The 22,556-nt window shown below is 37.7% G+C and overlaps 1 pseudogene; it reads left to right on the forward strand.

Moving 5' to 3' along the window:
- The first annotated feature begins 20,582 nt into the window (after window positions 1–20,582).
- Window positions 20,583–22,556, forward strand: LOC120145954 (annotated as a pseudogene).

Consider the following 22,556-nt stretch of genomic DNA (forward strand, 5'->3'; position numbering starts at 1 on the left):
TGCCCAGGATGTCAGCAATAATCACAACGTGCATTGTATCTTACCAGCGAGGATACGAGGGCTGGAGGGGAGTTAAGTGATGCGGTCGCACTATATCTATTTTTAGCAACGAAGAATATTTCTGCATATGACTGACACAAGTGTGAAAGACAGTCTCGTAGTTTCTTTTAGATCCTTATTTTTATTTGCATCTGCTCTCTCAATTCTAGGCTGAGTGATTGTAATGACATTTGAAGCATTATTTTGATTGTGCAGCTTACGTTTCTCACCTCATTCTCTTTCTTCTTGTAAACAGCTTTTTAGAGAGAACCATCTCATCCATCAATTCTACACTTATTAGCATTCTCAATTAATTCACCAGAAATAACCAAGTTAGTAAAATCCTTGGTTGCATTTCCTAGTAAATATCCAAGGAATGGGGCTCTTAGGGTGTTTATAAAAATCGCAGTACCCTCTTCTTTAGCATATGTGATTGAACCTGAGCAACTACATCACACCACTTTGAGCATACTATAAAGGATTCATTACGTATTCTCCATATTTTGAAGAGTCCTTATCAGGAAAAATCAGTGACATGACAATATTGCTCCAATATGCGTTGGCCAATCCCCCATGATTTGATGTGATTCCTAGTAAACTAATTATACCACATGGATGTAGATCCAGACAAACTATCCTGAAGAAATGTATCATAACTTCTCATTATCGACATGTCCAAACATCTTCCACAAGACACTGATGTGGAACGAAGGGCTACTAGTCCTATCATACTTTTCAAAATCAAGTGCCTTAAACTCGGTGAAAAAACTAAATCAGGGACCATACTCAACTCTCTAGCATCACCCATAAAATGGCTCAACCACTTCCATAGACTTTATCCTTCCTCGAGGCTCTTCAAATGTCAAGTGAGTTCATAATTTACTTTCACTTTTTCAGATATCATTCAGATTAGGGACTTCATTCTCAGCATCGAAGTCTCCTAGCCTTGGCCTGAAGGCAAGGGACAGTTGACATGGAATGAAGCTCCAGCTTGTTGTTGTGGCGGATTCATTGATAAAGAAAGTTGGTGGATGAAATTCTTGGTGCATGGAGTTCACACGGGAATTTGGATATGTGTGAAACTCGGAGGATGCGAAGGATCCTCAGTAACCCTCTTAGCCTTAGCCACATGTTTCATGAACAGTCTTTCATTTTTCAGCAAACCCTTTGTGCGTTAGCAATTTTAACCTCTATTTGAGTTAGTTTCTTATTCACCTCATATTGCATCGCTTTTTTCTCTTTCTCTATCTTATCCAATCTGCCTTCCATATCTTTAGTACTTTCCTTGTACAGTATGGGTACTGGGTACCTTTGCTTTTAACAAGGGCCAAGATCACTACAATTGGAAACCTCTTCTTCATATTTGAACTTTTTTATTAAATGAATGTACGTTTCAATGTGTGATTTTAAAATGTTAGTCAATGCAATGCAATGCATGTATGCAAAGATATTGATCCCAAAATAAACAGTTCATAAAAAAGGTTCTTGGAAATACACAATGTCTAAGCATATTAGGAAAGCGAAAAATCAGAAATTAAAAATAAAATCTAGCTTTATCTTCTAGTTTCTCAATTCCTCTAATCAACCGGATAATATGTCGCTCTTCTCTGACTCAAGTACCACGTAGATCCCCAGGGCCTCAACTTTGTGATAGCTCAAAACCTTTTAGGCGACCTTGTTTGCTTTTCCACAACCTTCCCCATCGTCTCACCCTGAGCCTTAATTGTTCATTAGCGTGAAGAAGCATCTCTCCAAATTCTTGGTCAGTTAGAGGTATGTTTCCTCGAGACGATGAATGCACTCATTACACCTTTGCAACATACTTTCTAACTCAGTAATTTGGCCTTCAAAGCTTTTTTCATTTTGAGCCATTTCTCTAGCTGATGCATGAATCACTTCTTTCCAACTCTGCAACCCTTTTCCTTAAAGCTTCATTTTCTTGATGAAGAATCAAACTATTGTTGTTGTACGGGATTTGGAAAGCTCCTTCTAAACTAACAAATGTGCTTCGAGCTGCTCTATTGTGCTCGCATTTGGCTTAATTCATGATTGATCCCATCATGCTACTCAATCAACTCATTAATTTGTTGAATGGCTCGTCTTTTCTCTTCTTTATTTTTCTAGCACATTTAAGTCCTTGAGCCTTCAAATTCTTTTCTAACTCCTTGTAATCTCTACCACAACATTAAAACTTTCTTGGATCCTTTCTTTTTCTCTGGTTAGTTGTTTTAACTCCTTCTCGCTTACTACTTCGAGGTCCCATAAGCTTTCATTTGGAATTTTTGTTGTTCTTTTTCTCTATTTATGCTCATCTGCCTTATCCATTTTCTTAGCAACTCGGCTTCAGTTGGAACCCTTCATAATCGCTCGACCATAGCTAAACCATCATCCAATTTGGCTTCAAACATTGTCGTTTATTTGCTTCTTCATTCATCATAATCTGGAATGAAAGTTGGCTCGGTCATCTTGAAATTGAAGTGAAGAACTTTTCATCATTGTAAATCATTGAGATCTTTTCTCTATACTTTTGTTTTAAGAAAGCAAATTCTGATTCATTTAACCCTCGAGTAGTTAGAATAACTGGGTGCTAAACTGCCAAGGACCAACAAGGACTATAGTTGAATCGTACCCCATAGCCAATGCAACACGATAAATCTTCGTTCCCACATCTATATAACACGTCATCCTTTTGTAGCCAACACGCTCTCCAAAACTTGATGTCTTTCATGTCTCATGGCTTCAATCGATTCTTTCATTGTGTAATGGTCAGAAATTTCACAATTTGTGAGGAAATCTTTTAAGGAGAGTAGTCAGATAGAACTTCGAGCCTATCCCTTTCCAACTACCTAAGAATGACTCCACCACCAGAAAACCAGCAAAGACACACATCCAGAATCGACCTCCACTTGAGCTTATAATCATTTAATGTTTTGAACGTTTTTACCAAATAGTTGCAGGGTTATCCTCTTCCCAAAACCTCAAAGAAGTCTACTACTGCGATATCAATATGATCCAATTCTTTAGGAAAAAACCAATCGATAAATTGCCAAAGCAAACAATCTCTCTCTTTTATGGTGCTTATTCAAAGATTACTTTTTAAATTTGCCCAATAAATTCCATCGTTCTGAGTATATTCGACTATCCACGCTTTTGATTTTCCAGTCAGTGACACAATGTTTGTAACAAACCCTTTGATCGCATTGTCTTAGTGTAAATTGAATAAATCTCAATGTTTGGTACATTAGCAAAGTTATATTCTTCAACGGTTGGTAAGCGACATGCTAACATTCTGACATAGCTTGGACAACGACAGCGTGACTGGTATCTTCAGTAACTCAACTATATCTCCATATGTTGTTTTGAACAAACCTTTCTCATTCATCTAATTTTCCCAATTTGTAGAAGCTCTAGCCAATGACTTATTTAATAGTCAGTGTAACCTTTACGGACAATTTGGAACCCTCGCCAGCAATAAGACTATCCCAAACTGAACTTGCTTGAATTTAGACCAGGGATCTCTGACATTCTACCAGTTCCATCGGAAGCCATGGTCATCCCAAGAACCCTTTAACGTCAACCAGATTATTCGAGGATCAATACCTTCTAATGTCATGCCATGTTTTATGTATGATGATGAGAAATGAAAAGCAAAGAAACGAATAAGAATTAAGTTAGTAATATTCAAAATATTAAAAGAAAGAAAGAAAATTATAAATAATTGTAAACAAAATAACTGAAACACCCTAATAAATTCAAGGTACTAGCCGTATGCATTCTAATTCTCTTAGATTATCCCGTTGCTCTAATGGGACAAGCTTACTAAATTCAATACATGAGTTAATTCTAAAAAAGGGTTCCTAAACTATCCTTATAACCTGCTATAGTTAATAAAAGACTTGATTCTCGCCCATTACAAACTTTGCGAATCGAATTCAGTTTAAGGGATCACACCCCTAAATGAGTGTAGCAGACCCAATTATCCGACCAATCACTTAGGATGCTTTCGAGAGGTACTTTCAAAACCTACATGAGGAAGAACTAAATTCCTCATTAGTGTGGTGTTTTCCCTACTTAGGTGAAACGAAACGAAGCTCGGGTGTAGAATTATGATATGCACAATCCTAAATGTTTTCAATCCAGTGTAAGAATTACTAGAGAAAATCTTTTTTTTCAATTTTAAAAGAACATACTGAATCAAATTAATAAACTCGAACTCAAAATTTCCAAATTCCAATATAAGATAATCGAATCATGGCTCAACTCTCAACTTATGTTTTGGAAAACAAAATTCCTTAGCAGAGTCGCCAAGCTGTCACAACTGGCCCAAAGCTGACTAGTTGCAATGATAGGGTTTTTGAAAAGATTTTGAAATTTTTATGAAAGTTAGGAGTCACCATCAATCATTTAAGGTGTGATTAGAACACCAAAATCATGTAATTTTAATAAAATTTTATTTATCAAAAATACCAAATTTATGTCTCTAAAAACCAAAAAAGATTTGGGAGTCGGTGAGGGTCTGACGACCTCATTTTTACTATCTAAAAACTATTCTTTTAAACCCTAAATCACCTAGCCTCAAACTCGACTCAAACCTTTACCTTCTCCAAAAATAACCCTGAAATAACACAAAGATAGACTACCTTGAAGCTTTGGAACTTGCTTCCTCCGGTGATGCAAGATCTTCAGTTTGGATGTAAAAATTTCCCTATTAGTTTTATTTCCTTTTTTGTGTTCTCTACTTACTTTTTCTCATTGGTTAGAAAAATGGTCTCCTCTTTTTTGGATCCTCTCTTGTCATATTTGATGGTCTGCTCTTGTGTTACGAAAGATATGGAATGATTATCCTATTTTCGTCGGTTATAATCCTGAATTTTTTTGTTTCCTTGTTTTATATGAGATCCTTGTTATATATGGTTTTTTTTTCTAATTTGGTTTTTTATTGACTGATTGACATGTTGGTGGCCAACTAAAACAGAGACATCGGTGAGTGTCAGAAGCAAGTGGTAGAGGCGGCGATGATAGAATAAGCTGACTAGGCGACGGTGGCGGCAATAGGTCTAGGTCTAGGGTGAAACCCTAGAAATTCTTTTCACCTGGATCGTGGATTAAGCACAGATCCAATGGCTGGGAGCAAGCAAAAGTTGGGAGAAAAGATGAAAACCTAATTGTTATTGGGTGTCAAGTGGGCCTGTTGTTGGTTGTCAAGTTGGGCATGTTGTTTGGGTTGTTGGCTTGTTTGTAGATTGTTATATTTGAGTTTGTAATTAGTTGGGTCTATTGTAACCTAAAAATAAAGAGAAAATCGCCTCAGTGATCAAAATGCCTTATAATATACGATTTAACCAACTTTTTCGGATTTGCCAAAATGACCAACAAAATCGCAATGCGTCGCTAATTCGCAACGCGATCTCCATTATCGCAAATTCGCATTGCATTTCGCGTTGCGATAGTTGGAAATCGCGTTGCGATGGTCTACAGTGTCGTTGCGATTTTCCCAATTCGCAATGCGAATAAGTAAATCGCAACGCGAATTGGGAAAATCGCAATGCGATACTGACTATCGCAATGCGATACTTACTATCGCAATGCGATAATACAAATCGCAACGAGATACTGACTTTCGCAACGCGATTCTGACTTTCGCAAGCGATTTACATAGCGCCATTCGTATTAACGCGTATTTTTTTTTTCAATTCCAAACACGAATTTTTCTTATAATCGGAAACTGAACCGTCACAGTAATCGCAACTCATAACCTCAAACCCAAAATCACAACACTCAGTCCCATCTCCATCTCTCTCTTACGGCGAAATCTGTCCCCATCTCCGAAGATTTCCGTCCCCATCGCCGGCGAAATCCCTCACAGCCATTCACAGTCAAAAATCCCTCACAATCATTCAGAAATGGAAATCAACCTCGAGGGTTAGTTTGTTTTATTTTTTTGAAATTTTGCATATTTTAGGTTTTCCATATTGAGATTGATGATAAGTTTACTGGTAATTTCAAATAGATTAACCATTTCACTTAGATTTCTTATTAATTCATTCGATTGCTGCCAATACTGCTAAACTGTTTAGCCTGTGAAGTTAGTATTTGTCTTTGTTTTGTCTTTGGTTGAAGTAATGCAGAAGAAGAATAGTTTCGAGAATGAAATCGCAACGCGGAAATAACTATCGCAACGCGAAATAAAAATCGCAACGCGAAACCAAAATCGCATTGCGATTTTCATTTCTCTCGTTGCGATTTTCATTTCGCGTTGCGATTTTCATTTCGTGTTGCGATTCTCTCGTTGCGATAGTCATTTCGCGTTGCGATTCTCGTTGCGATAGTCATTTCCGCGTTGCGATTCTCATTATCTCGTTGCGATTTTCATTTCAACCAAAACAAAACAGTTTTGCAAATTTTAGTTTCAAGAATAAACTACTATTATGTTATTGTTTTTGGTATATCTTGACAGTGTAGTTTTTGGTATATCTAACTTGGTATGTTTATTGTTTTTGTAGAAATTTTTTCGGCTTCATTGACATTAAGGAATAAAGTTAGCCTAGCCACTACAATTGCTTCGAAGCTTTCACCTGCACAAAGAAAATTGTTTGAGGAAACCTGCTTCGGCCATGGCTGAGAGTAAACATCCGGGATAAGATGCTAATTTGACCATTTGTGGCTTCAGACCACTAGAGATCTACCCGACAGTATACAACGTGGTGAGGAAGAGATATGGTTTCATTTTCCACTGGCGTATACTGTTTGGGTGGAAGGAGTTCTGCTTAATCACTGGTCTACGATCGGACACGATGATGTAGGCGGTACACTCGTCATATCACCCGCCTCATGGTTATCCAGGGTTTTCCTGATGAGTCAATAGAGAAGCCGAACTTACACGTCGACGACATGAAGAAATTATTAATAAGAAAGATGTTTACTCGGATGAATGACGTCGATGTTGTCCGAGTATGCCTTCTACTACTTTGTATGCCGGCTTTTTAGGCAGAGAGGCCAGACAACCTATTCCTCAGGAGCTAATATTATTGGTAGAGGACCTAAATGCATGGAATCTGTTTCCGTGGGGTTCGTATATATGAAAGCTACCGGACTAAGTTGTCTGCCTTTGATGACCGCAAAGTTTGCGGGGCGATGGGTCGAAATACACTTTGTCAGGCTTTGTTTGGGCCTTTAAGGTAAGAATTTCTATATAATGTTTTCAAAATTATAATTAATTATTTAACAATTACTAATGTTTGTTATTATATTGTTTGTAGATTTGGATATTCGAGGCCTTTCCCGCCATGAAGACATATGCAATAAAAACTCAAATGATATTCCCAGGGCTCCTGGAAGAGGAACGTCTGTGGATTGGGAAGACTTAATACCATATGCGACAAAATAATGTAAGTTAACACAAATACTATATATAAACAAGTTTAATAGTAGACGTTTAACTTTGTTTGAGTTTTTATATTTTTAGGAGGCCAATATTCCATTAATTAGACTGACACCCACGGAGGCTGAGCTTGCCACTGATTGGTGGCAAGCTAGTCAGCGTTTTCTTGATGGCACGAATGATGAGCAGCCTCCACTTCCTCCACTTCGAGAGCCATCACCTCACCCAGAGCCTGATCGACCCGACTATACACCTCTACAACGAGAGCCATCACCTATCCCGTCACATCATCGAGCCTCTTCTCCACCATCACCTCTGATAGGCGACCGGAAAAGATGCCACGACTTCTATCTCCTGTTCTCCACCCACGGATGAGTCAAGGGAGTTAGTGGTGAGGTCAATGCCTTGGTGAGGAGATCGGTACTCTACTCGATAACGATGGTGCATGGCGTGGAGGTGTCTACTTTACGTGGTGAGGTTGCGCTCTACGTGAGATGGTAGTATCGTTGCAGAATGAGGTTCATACTCTACGCAACGAGGTAAGTTTAAGATTTTCCATATTTAACTTGATGATAAATTTACTCGTAATTTCATTAAATTAACCATTCACTTAGATTGCTTAGTAAATTTATTCGGTTGCTGCCAATACTGCTAAACTGTTTATAACACTGTGAAGTTAGTATTTGTCTTTTGTTTTGTCTTTTGGTGAAGTAAATTATTCGGTGCTGCCAATTCTGCTAAACTGTGTATTCTTTACACTGTGAAGTTAGTATTTGTCTTTGTTTTGTCTTTGGTAGAAAGTTTGAAAATATTTGTCTTTGTTTTCACTGTTTAATATCATGTCTGTTATTTACTGATATTGTATTTAATTATTTAGCGGACCGATAAGGTGGATGCTTTACGTGGGTTTTTTCACAACAGAGTTCACGCATCAGACGGCGTGCACGTGCTATTAAGTCTCCGTATACCCCAATAGTGCGAAGACACCGCAAGAAGAAGCCCGACTCGCCTGTCATCCCTCAAGAGTCCACTCCTATCGTTGAAGAGGCCCCTATCATTCCTCGAGAGTCCCCTCCCACCGTTCAGAGGCCACTGTCATCCCTCAAGAGTCCATCCTATCATTGAAGAGGCCCTATCATTCCTCGAGAGCCCTCCCACCGTTCAAGAGACCACTGTCATCGTTGAAGAGGTCCCTCCCACCATTCAAGAGCCGATTCACATGGCGTCATATGTAGGATTCTTGAGAAACCTCTGACGTGCCGGACATGATGAATTCAAGTGACTCTGTATGAGTTACGGCCAGTACCATACCGGTATCTGAGTGGAGAGGAAACAACTACCGGACACAATTCTGGATAACCCTTTGGGCTAAGACGCAGTTGATTTTTATTACATGAGCGAAGCAGGGGTGTTTCACTGACATGCAAGCTCAATGATGATATCTATTTGTTGCTTGATCGGTCTGGTGGGGCGTATTTAGGGGTTGAAGACAATGGCTATTTCGATGGGGGTAAGTCTTATATTTTTCTATTTTAATTGATTATTTTTGTAAATTTATGTAAGTTACTAATATAGTCTTTTTTTGTAAAACAACATATCGTGCGTGGGTGTCACGTCTTCTAATAATTAGGAACTTAAGGAAAATAAAAAATACACGATATACAATTATGCCGACGTCTTTTAACGCCGTTCACTGAAGAATCAACGAGCTGAATCATTTGCGTTGGGCAATGGACAAGCTAAACTTTATCCTGCATGGTGGGAGTCGATAAGGTTAGTGTTTATTTTAGATTGAGTTTAAAGGTATTCATAAATAAGTGCGCAATGAATGAATTATTACTTATGATTGCAGGTGTTTATCCCTGTTTTGGAACGTAACCATGGCTTCTCGCGAGCTTCAGATCCCATCCCTTAAGGCAATAGTATATGACAGCATGATAAATTACATATCATTGGCTGATTTAAGAGATATTATTAAGGGATGGAGCTCTTATTTGGCTAAATTCTTGGATGCGATAAATTATTGGACTCGTTCTGGAAACAAGAAGCCAAAGAAGCTCAATATTACAGTTAGCAGAGACGAGACCGCACACAACAAAACGAAAGGACCCAGAGGGATGTGGTCCTCTCGTATGCTTGGCGTTGGACCGTTTGATCACAGGAAGTATAAAGTATCTACCTCCCACGATATAGATAGAGCTGCAGTAGGCTTGTGGTTTCGACATTATATGGCTAGATCGATATATACGAGACGCTGCCTACCTGCATCCGCGTTATAAAAATGTCCATAAACAATTATGTTTATAGGCTTGTGGTTTGAAAATGTTTGGTTAAGTACCTAGAATTCATAATTTGCTGTTTGTAGGTTTTAGATGTGTAGAAAGTGTTGTTTGAGCAAATGTTTGGTTTATGCAGGTTAATCTCAGAAGTGAGCTGCGTGAAAATGATGTATGGCTGCAAAAGTTGATTCAATAGTAGAAGTGTTATTTTCTCTAATAATTATGCTTATTTTTTGATTGTTTAATGATTGTAAAAGGTGATTTGTAAAAGTTGATTTGTTTAATTGATGTTAACATAATTCTTATTTGTGCTTGTTTAATTGATTGAAATGTAATGGTTGATTTTGTTGATTTCAATCTGCATTATGTTGGGCAAAAAGTACTATCGCAATGCGAAATGAAAATCGCAACGCGAAATTAAATTCGCGTTGCGATTTTCATTTCGCATTGCGATTCCCTCGCGATTTTCATTTCGCATTGCGAAATTAGCGTTGCGATTTCATTTCGCATTGCGATTCTCTCGTTGCGATTTTCATTTCGCATTGCGATAGTAATTTCCGCGTTGCGATAGACATTAAGATGATTGCCTATTAAGTGATAACACTGAACAGATCATAGCAATTTTCAAACTCAAGTTACTAATACATGCCTAACTGAAAATGTTAAAAGTTCACACATAAATCTACATAATACAACGTTTGCATTTAAAAATCACCTAAGTTAACAGTCCCAAAGGTGAAGCCAGTTGTGATTGGGATTTTAAAGATGATTGCGATTTTGATTGCCTTTTTCTTGACACCATATGAGCTTTGGATTTTGATGATGATCCATATTTTGGTAGAGGAAAAGATGATTGTGATGGCACTGGTGATCCACATGTCAACCTTGTATGACCACTTTCCTTGCACCGACTACATGTCAATCTCTTTTTCTCTTCACCCTTAGACGGTATACGATCGTGACTTTTTGGTCGGCCAGGTAGCCTTCTATCCATGGCTGGTGGCAAAACTGTTTGTAAGTCATCTGGTATGTCCCTCAGAAGGATGTGGAATAGGGTAGACAATCTCGGCATAAGTCTGTCGATATACTTCTGTAGTGTAGCAATCCATAGCGTATGTGCTTGAATCATCTTGGTTTAGATGAAGAGCAACTTTTATAACATGGCCACACGGATAACCAGATGTTGCCATTTCATACAACTACACGTCCTTGCATTTAGATCGACAAGCCCATTTAAGTTATTATCCAGTACTTCAAACAAGTGTTTGAACATGGTTTAACTCTCCATGACGTTGACTTCACAACACGTTTCGTTATCTTTTTTTCAGTCCATGGTGTAACACGATGTTCCAAGTTCCTGTAATTTAAATAAATAATACTTAGTAAATATATGATAAGTACGAATTCAAAGAAATAATACCTGCATGGTTTTTTTCTTGTAGTACCACTGTTGAATAGAGGCTCGAAAAAAACTCCTTAACATAATAATGGGTAATTTCCGGGAATGACGACTTAGAGCGTTGATTGATTCTGCACTATTAGACGTCATGAAACCATATCTTGCTCCAAGTTGATGTACTCTTGACCATCTTTCAAACCCGACATCTTCTAGTGTTTGAGCACACTGAGGCAAACACGTCTTAAACAGTTTATGCTTATTGAAATCCACTTCCCGATAAGCGTTTACAGCCTTCCAGTATGTCCATTTGTGCTTTTTATACCAGCAGACCTTGATTTTAGATTTATATACAAATGAACACCACAAATTCCATGAAAGCATCTGGGAAACACCTTCTAACAGCGTTGTCAATTGAGTTTTCCCTATTGGATATGATTGTCAGATTGCTAATAGGACCTATGCAATCCCTAAGATGCCCCATAAACCATGTCCATGAATCAGAGGTTTCAGATTTGCCAACCCCGTAAGCTATTGGCAATATCCCATTGTTAGCATCCATGGCTACTGCTAATAAGTTTACTCCAAGGTATCGACCTTTCAAATGTGCTCCGTCAACTATAATAACTGGGCGCATGCAAGTAATAAACGAACGAATCTACAAAATAATTTACACAAGAAATAAATCATTTAAATGTGAATGCATGTACTAACAGAAATGAGTCAACAGAATTATATTGATTTACTAACCCAGCACCAATGGCGATAAACAACAACTCAAAGCGTCCATCACTATCTGTTTTGATATGAGTTACGACCCAGGATTTTTCAGCTTTAAATTGTGACAATAAGCCGGAGTTGGGAAAACGATGCTTCTGGCGACCCCCTCAACAATTCCAAGGCATAACATTTGGCTCTCCAAGCTTGAGAATATATATAATCTTGAACCGAGCATTCATGTCAGTCATAATTTCATGTCCCCGATATACCATGCCATTCAAAAACATTACTCAGCCAGAAAACCACCCAACACCTTTTTGTTTGCCTGTCTATGGTTAGGAAAAACTTGGGTTCTTGAACATGTATGTTTATCAATAAAAGTCCTAACTTGAAACATTTCACAATCTTTTATCCTCTTTGCAATCATACGCCACGTACAGTTTTTGTCAATCATACACCTTGTTTCGAAACGATCTTTGCTTGATTTGTTAATTTTTAGTTGATAGCCATCTTCCACACATTTCGTATACAAAGCTATCTTCAAGTCTTCCTTTGTATCAAAACAATCATCTTTCTTGATACGAATAACTTTTGTGTAACAATCAACTGCTTTATTTACCAACTCTTCTTCCGGTATCTGAAGTAATTCTGGCATATTCCAGTTATACTCCTGTGGCATTTTCTTTTCTTCGGGGACTTTTTCTTCTTCTTTTTCTTCTTCAGGATTATATGAATTACAGAATGGATGTTCAACATGTTCATTCACAGCCTCCACTTCCTCCTCATTATCATCAACAACATCTTCCTCGGCAACGGTTGTTTCATCATCAAAATTCGGGTATTGACCAATATCAAAATCATTACACGCAGTGTCTGTTTCTTCTTCTGAAACATCATCAAAATCCGAGTATTGACCAATATCAAAGTCCGGGTATTGACCAAGATCAAATTTCGAATACTGACTAGTACTAAATTTTTTCTTGGCTCATCATCGTCTAATTGGTCAATACGAAACCGAATTTGGTGCTGAAAGTTGATTGGGATTTGGATTAGAGAAAGGTTGTAGGTTTTGAGAAAAACTTAGTTGATTACTACCCGCTACTGACCCAACAATACTACTTCTAGGTTCAACAACATACAATGTAACTCATCACTTGAAACACTAATGTAAGCAATGAATCGTTCAACATCTTCATTGTCGGTTAACAAAAACTTTACCATTCCTCTGATAAGATAGCCTAAATCCACTTAGGGCTCTAAATTCAATTTCTTTGAAACACATAAATTAGAGTTTCATAAGTTAACTTTTTAATGACAGTTTTAGTTGAAGATTCATGGGTAAAGGCATATATTGTAAAACACCATGAACATTCTCCCATGACCCTCCAAAACACAAATCTATCCAAACATGATCAACATTAGATGATTTCATGGTTGTAAATTAATTTACTAAACAAACGAGCTGCGAAACTAAGACCTGTTGCCGGATGGGAAGGATGTAGGAACAGATATAGGAACGGATGTCGCCGGAGAGAGTGATAGATGGAGATGGAATGAGTTGCGATTTAGGGATTAGGTTATGAGTTGTTTCTGCGTAGATATATACACAAAAAATTTGTGTTGCGAAACTAAAACCTATTGCGAATTTTGAAAATCGCATTGCGATTTTGTATTATCTCATTGCGAAAGTAAGTATCGCGTTGCGATTTTCCTAATTCGCAATGCGAATAAGTAAATCGCAATGCGAATTTGGAAAATCGCAATGCGATACTGACTATCGTAACGAGATAATACAAATCGCAACGAGATTCTGACTTTCGCAATGAGATTCTGAAAATCGCAATCATCTTCAAAATCCCAATCACAACCGCTTCACCTTTTGGGACTGTTAACTTAGGTGATTTTTAAATGCAAACGTTGTATTATGTGTATTTTATGTGTGAACTTTTAACATTTTCAGTTAGGCATGTATTAGTAACTTGAGTTTGAACATTGCTATGATCTGTTCAGTTGTTCACTTATTAGACATTCATTTGACTATCGCAACGGGGAAATCGCAACGCGAAAATGGCTATCGCAACGCGAAAATGGCTATCGCAATTCGAAATGAAAAATCGCAACGCGAAAATGGCTATCGCAACTAGAAAATCGCAATGCGAAATGAAATCGCATTGCGATTTTCTCGTTGCGATTTTCATTTCGCATTGCGATTTTCTCGTTGCGATAGTCAGTTTCGTGTTGCGATAGTCTGTTTTGCCTTCAACATAATGCAGATTGAAAATCAACAAATCAACTATTACATTTCAATCAATTAAACAAACACAAATAAGAATTATGTACGCATCAATTAAACAAATCAACATTTACAAATCATCTTTTACAAATCAATTAAACAATCAAAAAATAATAATAATTCTTATTTCTTCATAAATAATTGAATCAATGAATCAACAACTTTGTGACCCCGTACATCCATTTCACGCAGTTCACTTAAGGATTAACCTGCAGAAACCAAACATTTGCTCAAACAATACTTCCTACACATCTAAAACCTACAAACACAATATGAATTCTAGGTACTTAACCAAACATTTCAACCAAAAGGAGTATATGTTAACAAAACTTGCATTTGACTTACCAATTACAATGAACACTTTCATAGGCGGATGCAGGCAGTCGAATATATTGCTCTAGCATATAATGCCGAAACCACAAGCCTACTGCAGCTCTATCTCTATCGGTGGGAGGTAGAAACTCTGTGCTTCCCGTCGTCAAACGCGCCAAGCACAAGCATACGAGAGGACCACAATCCCCTCTGGCTCCCGGCGATTGTTGTGGCGCGGTCTCGTCTCTGAAAACTATGACATTGAACTTCTTTGGCTTATTGTGTCCAGAATGAGTCCAATAATTAATCCCATCCAAGAATTTAGCCAAATGAGAGCTCCATCCCTTGATCATATCTCTCAAATCAGACAGTGATATGTAATTTATCATGTTGTCATACACTATTATCTTCAGGGATGGGAGCTGGAGTTGGACGAGAAGCCAATGACGACGTTCCAAAACAGGGATAAACACCTACAATCATAAGTAATAATTCATTTATTTGCGCACTTATTTATGAACACCTTTAAAAAATTTAAAAAATAAACACTAACCGTATCGACCTCCCACCATGCAGGATAAAGTTTAGCTTGTCCGTTGCCCAACGAAAATGATTCATCTCGTTGATTCTTCAAGTGAACTGCGTGAAAAGCCGCCGGCATTATTGTATATCGTGAATTTTTTTTTTTTCCTAACTTCCTTATTATTAGTAGACGTGACACCCACGCATCGATATGTTGTTTTACAAAAAAATACATATATTAGTGAATTACATTAATTTTTAAAAAAAATCAAAATCATATAAGACAAATTAATACTTACCCCCATCGAAATAGCCACTGTCTTCAACCCCTAATAGCACACCCCACCAAGACCGATCAAGCAACAAAACATTTCATCATTGAGTTTGCTTATGTCAGTGTAACCCCTTGGCTCCGCTCATGTAGATAAAAATCAACTGCGGTCTTAGCCCAAAGGGTATTATCCACAATTGTTCTGGTAGTTGTTCCTCTCCACTTCAGATACCGGAAGGTACTAGCCGGTAACTCATACGAGAGCCAACTCTCATCCATCATGTCCGGAACCGGTGGGGGTTTCTCAATCTTTGATATTTACCCATGTGAATCGGGCTCTGGAATGGTGAGGGACCTCTTCAACGATGACAGTGGCCTCTTGAACGTGGGGGGGACTCTGAGGGAGGATAGGGGCCTCTTGAACGATTGGAAGGGACTCTTGAGGGATGACAGGTGAGTCGGGCTTCTTCTTGCGGAGTCTTCGCACCATTGGGTGAACGGAGACGTAATAGCACTCCACGCCGTCTGATGCGTGAACTCCGTCGTGCAAGGAAACTGACGTAAAGCATCCACCTTATCGGGCCGCTAAAAAAATTAATACATAAATCAGTAAATAAACAGACATGATATAAACAAAGACAAATAGTTTCAAACTAGCATTGTATTCACCCAAGTCATTATTCTATCATAGTTCACAAATGCTTAGATAACATTCCAGAAGTAAGCACTTATATAAACATTTAAAAGGACAACATATTAAACATTCCAGAAGAAGAATAGTTACTTTCGCAGCACAAACTTAAAATCGCAACGCGAAAATGACTATCACAACGCGGAATGGCTATCGCAATGCGAAATGAAAATCGTAACGACAAAATCGCAATGCGAAATGAAAATCGCAACGACAAAATCGCAATGCGAAATGAAATCGCAACGACAAAATCGCAATGCGAAATGAAATCGCAACGACAAAATCGCAACGCGAAACACAAATCGCATTGCGATTTTCATTTAGCGTTGCGATTTTGTCGTTGCGATTTCATTTCGCATTGCAATTTTGTCGTTGCGATTTTCATTTCGCATTGCGATAGCCATTTCCGCGTTGCGATAGTCATTTTCGTGTGCTCAAGTAACTATTCTTCTTCTGCAAATTGAAACTTGAATGGATTGCATTACTTCAAACCAAAAGACAAAAACAAAACCAAAACAAATACTAACAAAAACAGTTTAGCAGTATTGGCAGCAACCGAATGAATTACGAGTATGAAAAATCTTAAACTTACCTCGTTGCGTAGAGTATGAACCTCATTCTGCAACGATGCTACCATCTCACGTAGAGCGGATACCTCACCGCGTAATGTAGACACCTCAACACGCCATGCACCATCGTCTTTGCGTAAAAGTACCGACCTCCTCACGCAAGGCATTGACCTCATCACGTAACTCCCCTAACTCACCCGTTGAGGTGAGTGGAGAACAGGGAGATAAACTCGTGGCATCTTTGCCGGTCGCCTATCTTGCGGTGATGGTGGAGAAGAGGCTCGATGATGTGACAGAATAGTATGGTTGTCGTTGTGGGGTGTATAGTCAGGTCGATCAGATGATGGCTCTGGGTGAGGTGATAGCTGGCGAGGTGATGGCTCCCGAAGTGGAGGCTGCTCATCACTGTTCCATCAAAAAAAGCTTATAGCTTGCCACCATCAGTGGCAAGCTCAGCTTCCGTGGGTGTCAGCCTCTGTAGAGGAGTGTTGGCCTCCTAACAATATAAAGCTCAACAAAGTTAAACGTATACTAGTATAACTTGTTTATAAACATATGGTAGTATTTATGTTAACTTACATTATTTATTATCGTATCCGTAGTAAATCTTCCCATTGTAAGGTCCGTTTCCTCTTCCAGGAAATAGCCCTGGGAATATCATTTGAATTTTTATTGCATATGTCTTCATGGCAGGAAAGGCCTCAAATATCCAAATCTACAAACAATATAACAACATTGTATTGTTAATAATTACTTAAATTTGGAAACATTATATAAAAATTCTTACCTTAAAGGCCCAAATAAAGCCTGTCAAGTGATTTGGACCATCGCCATGCAAACTTTTTCGATCATCCAAGGCAGAATAACTTATTCCATGTAGCTTTCATAAATACGAGCCCCGGAAACAGGTTCCACGCATTTAGGTCTTCTACCAATTTGATTAGATCTTTGGAATAGGTTGTCTGGCCTCTCTGCCTAAAAAGCCGGCATGCAAAAGAATTAGAAGCATACTCGGACAACTCGACGTCATCCATCCGAGTAAAACCATCTTTCTTATTCAACAATCTTGTCAGGTCTTCTACGTTTAGATTCAGCCTCTCCAGCTCAAGAAAACCCAGGATAGCCATGATGGGCGGGTAATGTGTCTAGTGTACGACCTACATCATCGGTCCGAAGCGTAGACCGGTGATTAAGCAAACTCCTCCCCCCAAAACACTATACGCCGGTGGAAAATCAAACCATATCTCTTCATCACGACGTGTATAGTCTCTGGTATCGCTAGTCATGGTTTGAAGAAACAGGTGTGTCAATCGCATCTCCACTGGGATGTTGTACTTTCAGCCATGGCCGAAGCATGTATCCTCAAACATTTTTCTTTGTGCAGGTAAAGCTTCGACGCAATTGTTTTGGCCAGGCTGACTTTATTTCTTAAGGTCAATTGAGCGAATAAAGTTCTACAAAAACAATAAACATACTAAGTTAGATATACCAAAACTATACTGTGAAGATATACCAAAAACAATAATAAACATAAAGAGTAGTATTTATTCCAACTTAAATTTGCAAACTGTGAATTTCGTATTTGTCTTTGTTTTTGAAGTAATGCATTCATTCAAGTTTCAATTTGCAGAAGAAGAATAGTTTCTGAAATGAAAATCGCAACACGAAAATGACTATCGCAACACGAATTTGACTATCGCAACGATAGAATCGCAACGCGAAACTAAAATCGCGCGATTGCATTTCGCGTTGCGATTCTCGATGATTTAATAAATCTAAGTGAATGGTTAATCTATTATTGAAATTACCAGTAAACTTATCATCAATTTCAATATGAAAAACCTAATAATGCAAAAATTTCAAAAAGAAAATAATTAAAAAAACTAACCCTCGTTGGTTGATTTGGTTTGATTTTCCATTCTGATTGTGAGGGTGGCTCTGAGAGGAGATAGATGGATTTCGCCGGAGATGGGGACGGATTTCGTCGGAGATGGTGAGAGAGTGAGAGATGGAGATGGGACTGAGTTGTGATTTTAGGTTTTAGGTTTGAGTTGCGATTACGGGATATATGTGGACGGTTCAGTGTTCCAATATATTAATTCGTGTTGGAATTTAAAATAAAAATACTTGGCCAGGATACTAATGGCGCTTTGAAAATCGCATTGCGATTATGTATTATCGCTTTGGAAAGTCAGTATCTCGTTGCGATTTGTATTATCGCATTGCGATAGTCATATCGCATGCGTTTTCCCAATTGCGTTGCGATTACTTATTCGCATTGCGATGGGAAAATCGCAACGACACTGTAGACATCGCAACGCGATTTTCAACTATCGCAACGCGAAATGCAACGCGAATTTGCGATAATGGAGATCGCGTTGCGAATTAGCGATCGCATTGCGATTTTGTTGGTCATTTTGGCAAATCCGAAAAAAGTTGGTTAAAATAGTATATTATATGGAATTTTGGTCACTGAGGCGATTTCTCAAAATAAAAAAAATATACTATAATATTTTGTTTATATATTATTAATAGTAATAATCCCTAAACTAATAACATAAAGTTAAAAACCCTAAACCAATAATAATCAAAGCAAACAATCACATAAATAACTAGGACTGTAAATGAGACGAGACAGATCGCGAGCTACTCAAGATCGACTTGGTCAATGCTCGATAAATTAGATCAAATGGACTCGACTCAAGCTCAAGCTCGACTCGAGTCTTAACGAGCCGAAACAAAACTTGATATTCAATTTCGTTGACTGTCACTCACAATTGCCATCGTCTATAATTGTTGGTCATCATTGACAGTTGTTGTCGCAATCATTGAATCCTAAAATTTACAATTTATTCCTTTTTGGCCCCCTTAATGCAAATTTGGTATTCAACAAATCTAGCGATTAATTCAAAATCATAAAATATATATTTGATAGTTGTAGCAGTAGAGCAGTGAGATTAATTTTTGTGACTGCTAGGCTCAAATCTTAAGAGTTAAAATTTTTAATTTATTTTTTTTACCAAATATTAAGCACTTGTCATCGATAATATTTATATATATATAATATTAAATATTTACAATTAATATTATAAATTTAATAACAAATTATAACATTTTATAAATTTTAATATTTATAAATATTAAGATGCATGTAATTTTTATATTATATATAACTTTATATGTGTAAATATTATGTAAACTAATATTGTTAGTTTAAAGATTAAAAATTTCTAAAATAATATTATAATTTATGAACGTTAAAAATTTATACTTATATTATAAACTTAATAATAAATAATATTTTATAATTTTATAATATTTATAAATATTAAAGATGTAACAAATCTTAATTATATATATATATTTATTTGGGTAATATTTATAAATATTAAAGATGTAACACATTTTAATTATTATATATTTTTATTTGGGTAATATTTGTAAATATTAAAAATGTAAAAAATAATATTTATTTCGGTAAATTATATAGGTTGTTTTTTTTTTTGGTCCGTTTGATTTTGGTCATTAGTTAAAAAAATCAATTTTGGTCCTTTACTTTATCGATTTTTGTTGGAGATAAACTTACAAAATTTCAATGGACAAAAATAGATTATCAATAGAATATATATATATATATATATAAGATTTAAAATATACTATAATGAAAATTTTAGAGGTATGTCAACTGCCTCCTTCGGTTCATCCTTATTGGTGAGTAGAAAAGGCTTCAATATTGAAACACCGAAAATGAAACATAGCCGCAAAGATCCTTTGTTTTGCGATAGCCTATGGCAAATTAGCATTAATTCCCTTTCCTATGAAGGTGTGCCCACCAGCACAAGCTTATGGCCATTTATCATCTTCTACATATCACAGTGAACTGCACCAATCATGAAAACGACACCTGCTTCAATTTCACCAACCATTTAACGATGCCGGATCGAACTGTGTGCCGAAAGTTGCCCCAAAAAATGAATGTCAATGAGCTAACAGCCTGGCTTACCTCAAAGCACTTCCATTACTATATTTAAAAACTTGCTGCATTAATCTTTTAAGTTTTGAGTATCATACTGTTCCTTCTGTTCATTGAATCCTTGAGGTTTAAGAATTGTAATGGCAGAAGAAGATATCTATACCAAGGATGGAACGACCAACTTCCGAAACAAACCGGCCATCAAGAACAAGACCGGGACATGGAAAGCATGCCCTTACATCCTTGGTATTCTATATCTCAAGTGCACATTATTTGTCTGATATAAGTTCTATATATGTTCCACTGTCTGGTTTAATGATCCTTGGCAAACATTTGATGCATATGCTATAGGAAATGAATGCTGTGAAAGATTGGCTTACTATGGGATTAACACAAACCTGGTTAACTATCTGAAATTCCAACTCAATCAACGAAATGTTGCAGCCGTTAGTAATGTCATGAATTGGTCGGGAACATGCTATGTCATGCCGCTAATTGGAGCGTTCCTAGCCGATGCGTATTTGGGACGATACTGGACGATCGCTAGTTTCTCCATCATCTATGTTTTTGTAAGTTCAATTTGGTTATATATAGGTTGGTACCATTCAGATTGATCAGATTTTCTTTATGTTGTGTAACTCCGTTGCAGGGCATGACAATACTAACATTGTCAGCATCTATTCATGGCCTAAAACCGACATGCGACGAGAACAACGTTTACCATCCTACACGACTGCAAACTGGTGTGTTTTTTCTTGGGCTATACTTGATAGCCCTTGGTACTGGAGGGATTAAGCCCTGTGTTTCATCCTTCGGTGCCGATCAGTTTGACGATTCCGATGAGACTGAAAAGAAAAAGAAGAGTTCATCTTCAATTGGTTCTATTTTTCGATTAATATCGGTGCCCTTGTAGCTTCTTCGGTTCTTGTCTGGATAAACCAACGTAGGATGGGCTTGGGGGTTTGGCATTCCGGCAGTTGCTATGGCTATTGCTGTTGCAAGTTTCTTTTCAGGTACAAGGTTGTATAGAAACCAGAGACCAGGAGGGAGTCCCCTTGCTCGAATCTGCCAAGTTATTGTTGCTTCCTTCAGGAAAGTTCGAGTTGAAGTACCCGATGACAAGTCTTTTTTATACGAGACTACAGACGAGGAATCTACGGTCAGAGGAAGCCGAAACCTTGATCATACAAAGCAGTTAAGGTACATAAAACAATCTTGGAATTAACTGATTAAGACTCAACACACTGTTCTAATTTGACTAATTGCTTTTATTAATGTATGCACCATAGTTTCTTTGACAAGGCAGCTGTGGTGTCATCATATGATCAAATCAAAGGTTCTATAAATCCATGGAGGCTTTGCACTGTGACACAAGTTGAAGAACTTAAATCCATCATAAGATTACTTCCTATATGGGCAACAGGCATTATATTTTCAACTGCATACAGTCAAATGGGCACATTATTTGTGCTGCAAGGCAACACTATGGACCTTCACATGGGAGGATCATTTGAGATACCTTCAGCATCACTGTCTCTCTTCGATACAATCAGCGTCATCTTCTGGGTTCCAGTCTACGACCGTCTCATTGTTCCATTAGCACGAAAGTATACCGGCCATAAAAATGGATTCACTCAACTTCAACGTATAGCAATCGGCCTCATCATCTCAATCTTTGCCATGATATCTGCAGGCACGTTGGAGCTCGTTAGACTCCGTGCAGTGAAGAAGCACAACTATTATGAACTGAAGCATATGCCGATCTCGATCTTTTTCCAGGTTCCACAATACTTCATAATAGGCTGTGCGGAAGTTTTACGTTCATTGGGCAGTTGGAGTTCTTTTATGAAGAAGCTCCAGATGCCATGAGAAGCCTGTGCTCTGCCCTTTCCCTATCAACAGCTGCATTAGGGAACTATTTGAGCACATTCCTTGTTAATATAGTGGCAGATTTAAGCACCAGGGATGGTAATCCTGGGTGGATACCAGATAACTTGAACTATGGGCATCTCCATATTTCTTCTGGCTTTTGGCTGTGTTGAGTGTGATCAATATGGGTGTTTATGTTATGGTTGCTAGGTGGTATTCTTACAAGAAGACGATTGCATAA

Source organism: Hibiscus syriacus, unplaced genomic scaffold, assembly GCF_006381635.1.
Source record: "Hibiscus syriacus cultivar Baekdansim isolate YM2019G1 unplaced genomic scaffold, ASM638163v2 tig00110895_pilon, whole genome shotgun sequence".
Classification (NCBI taxonomy): Eukaryota; Viridiplantae; Streptophyta; class Magnoliopsida; order Malvales; family Malvaceae; genus Hibiscus; species Hibiscus syriacus.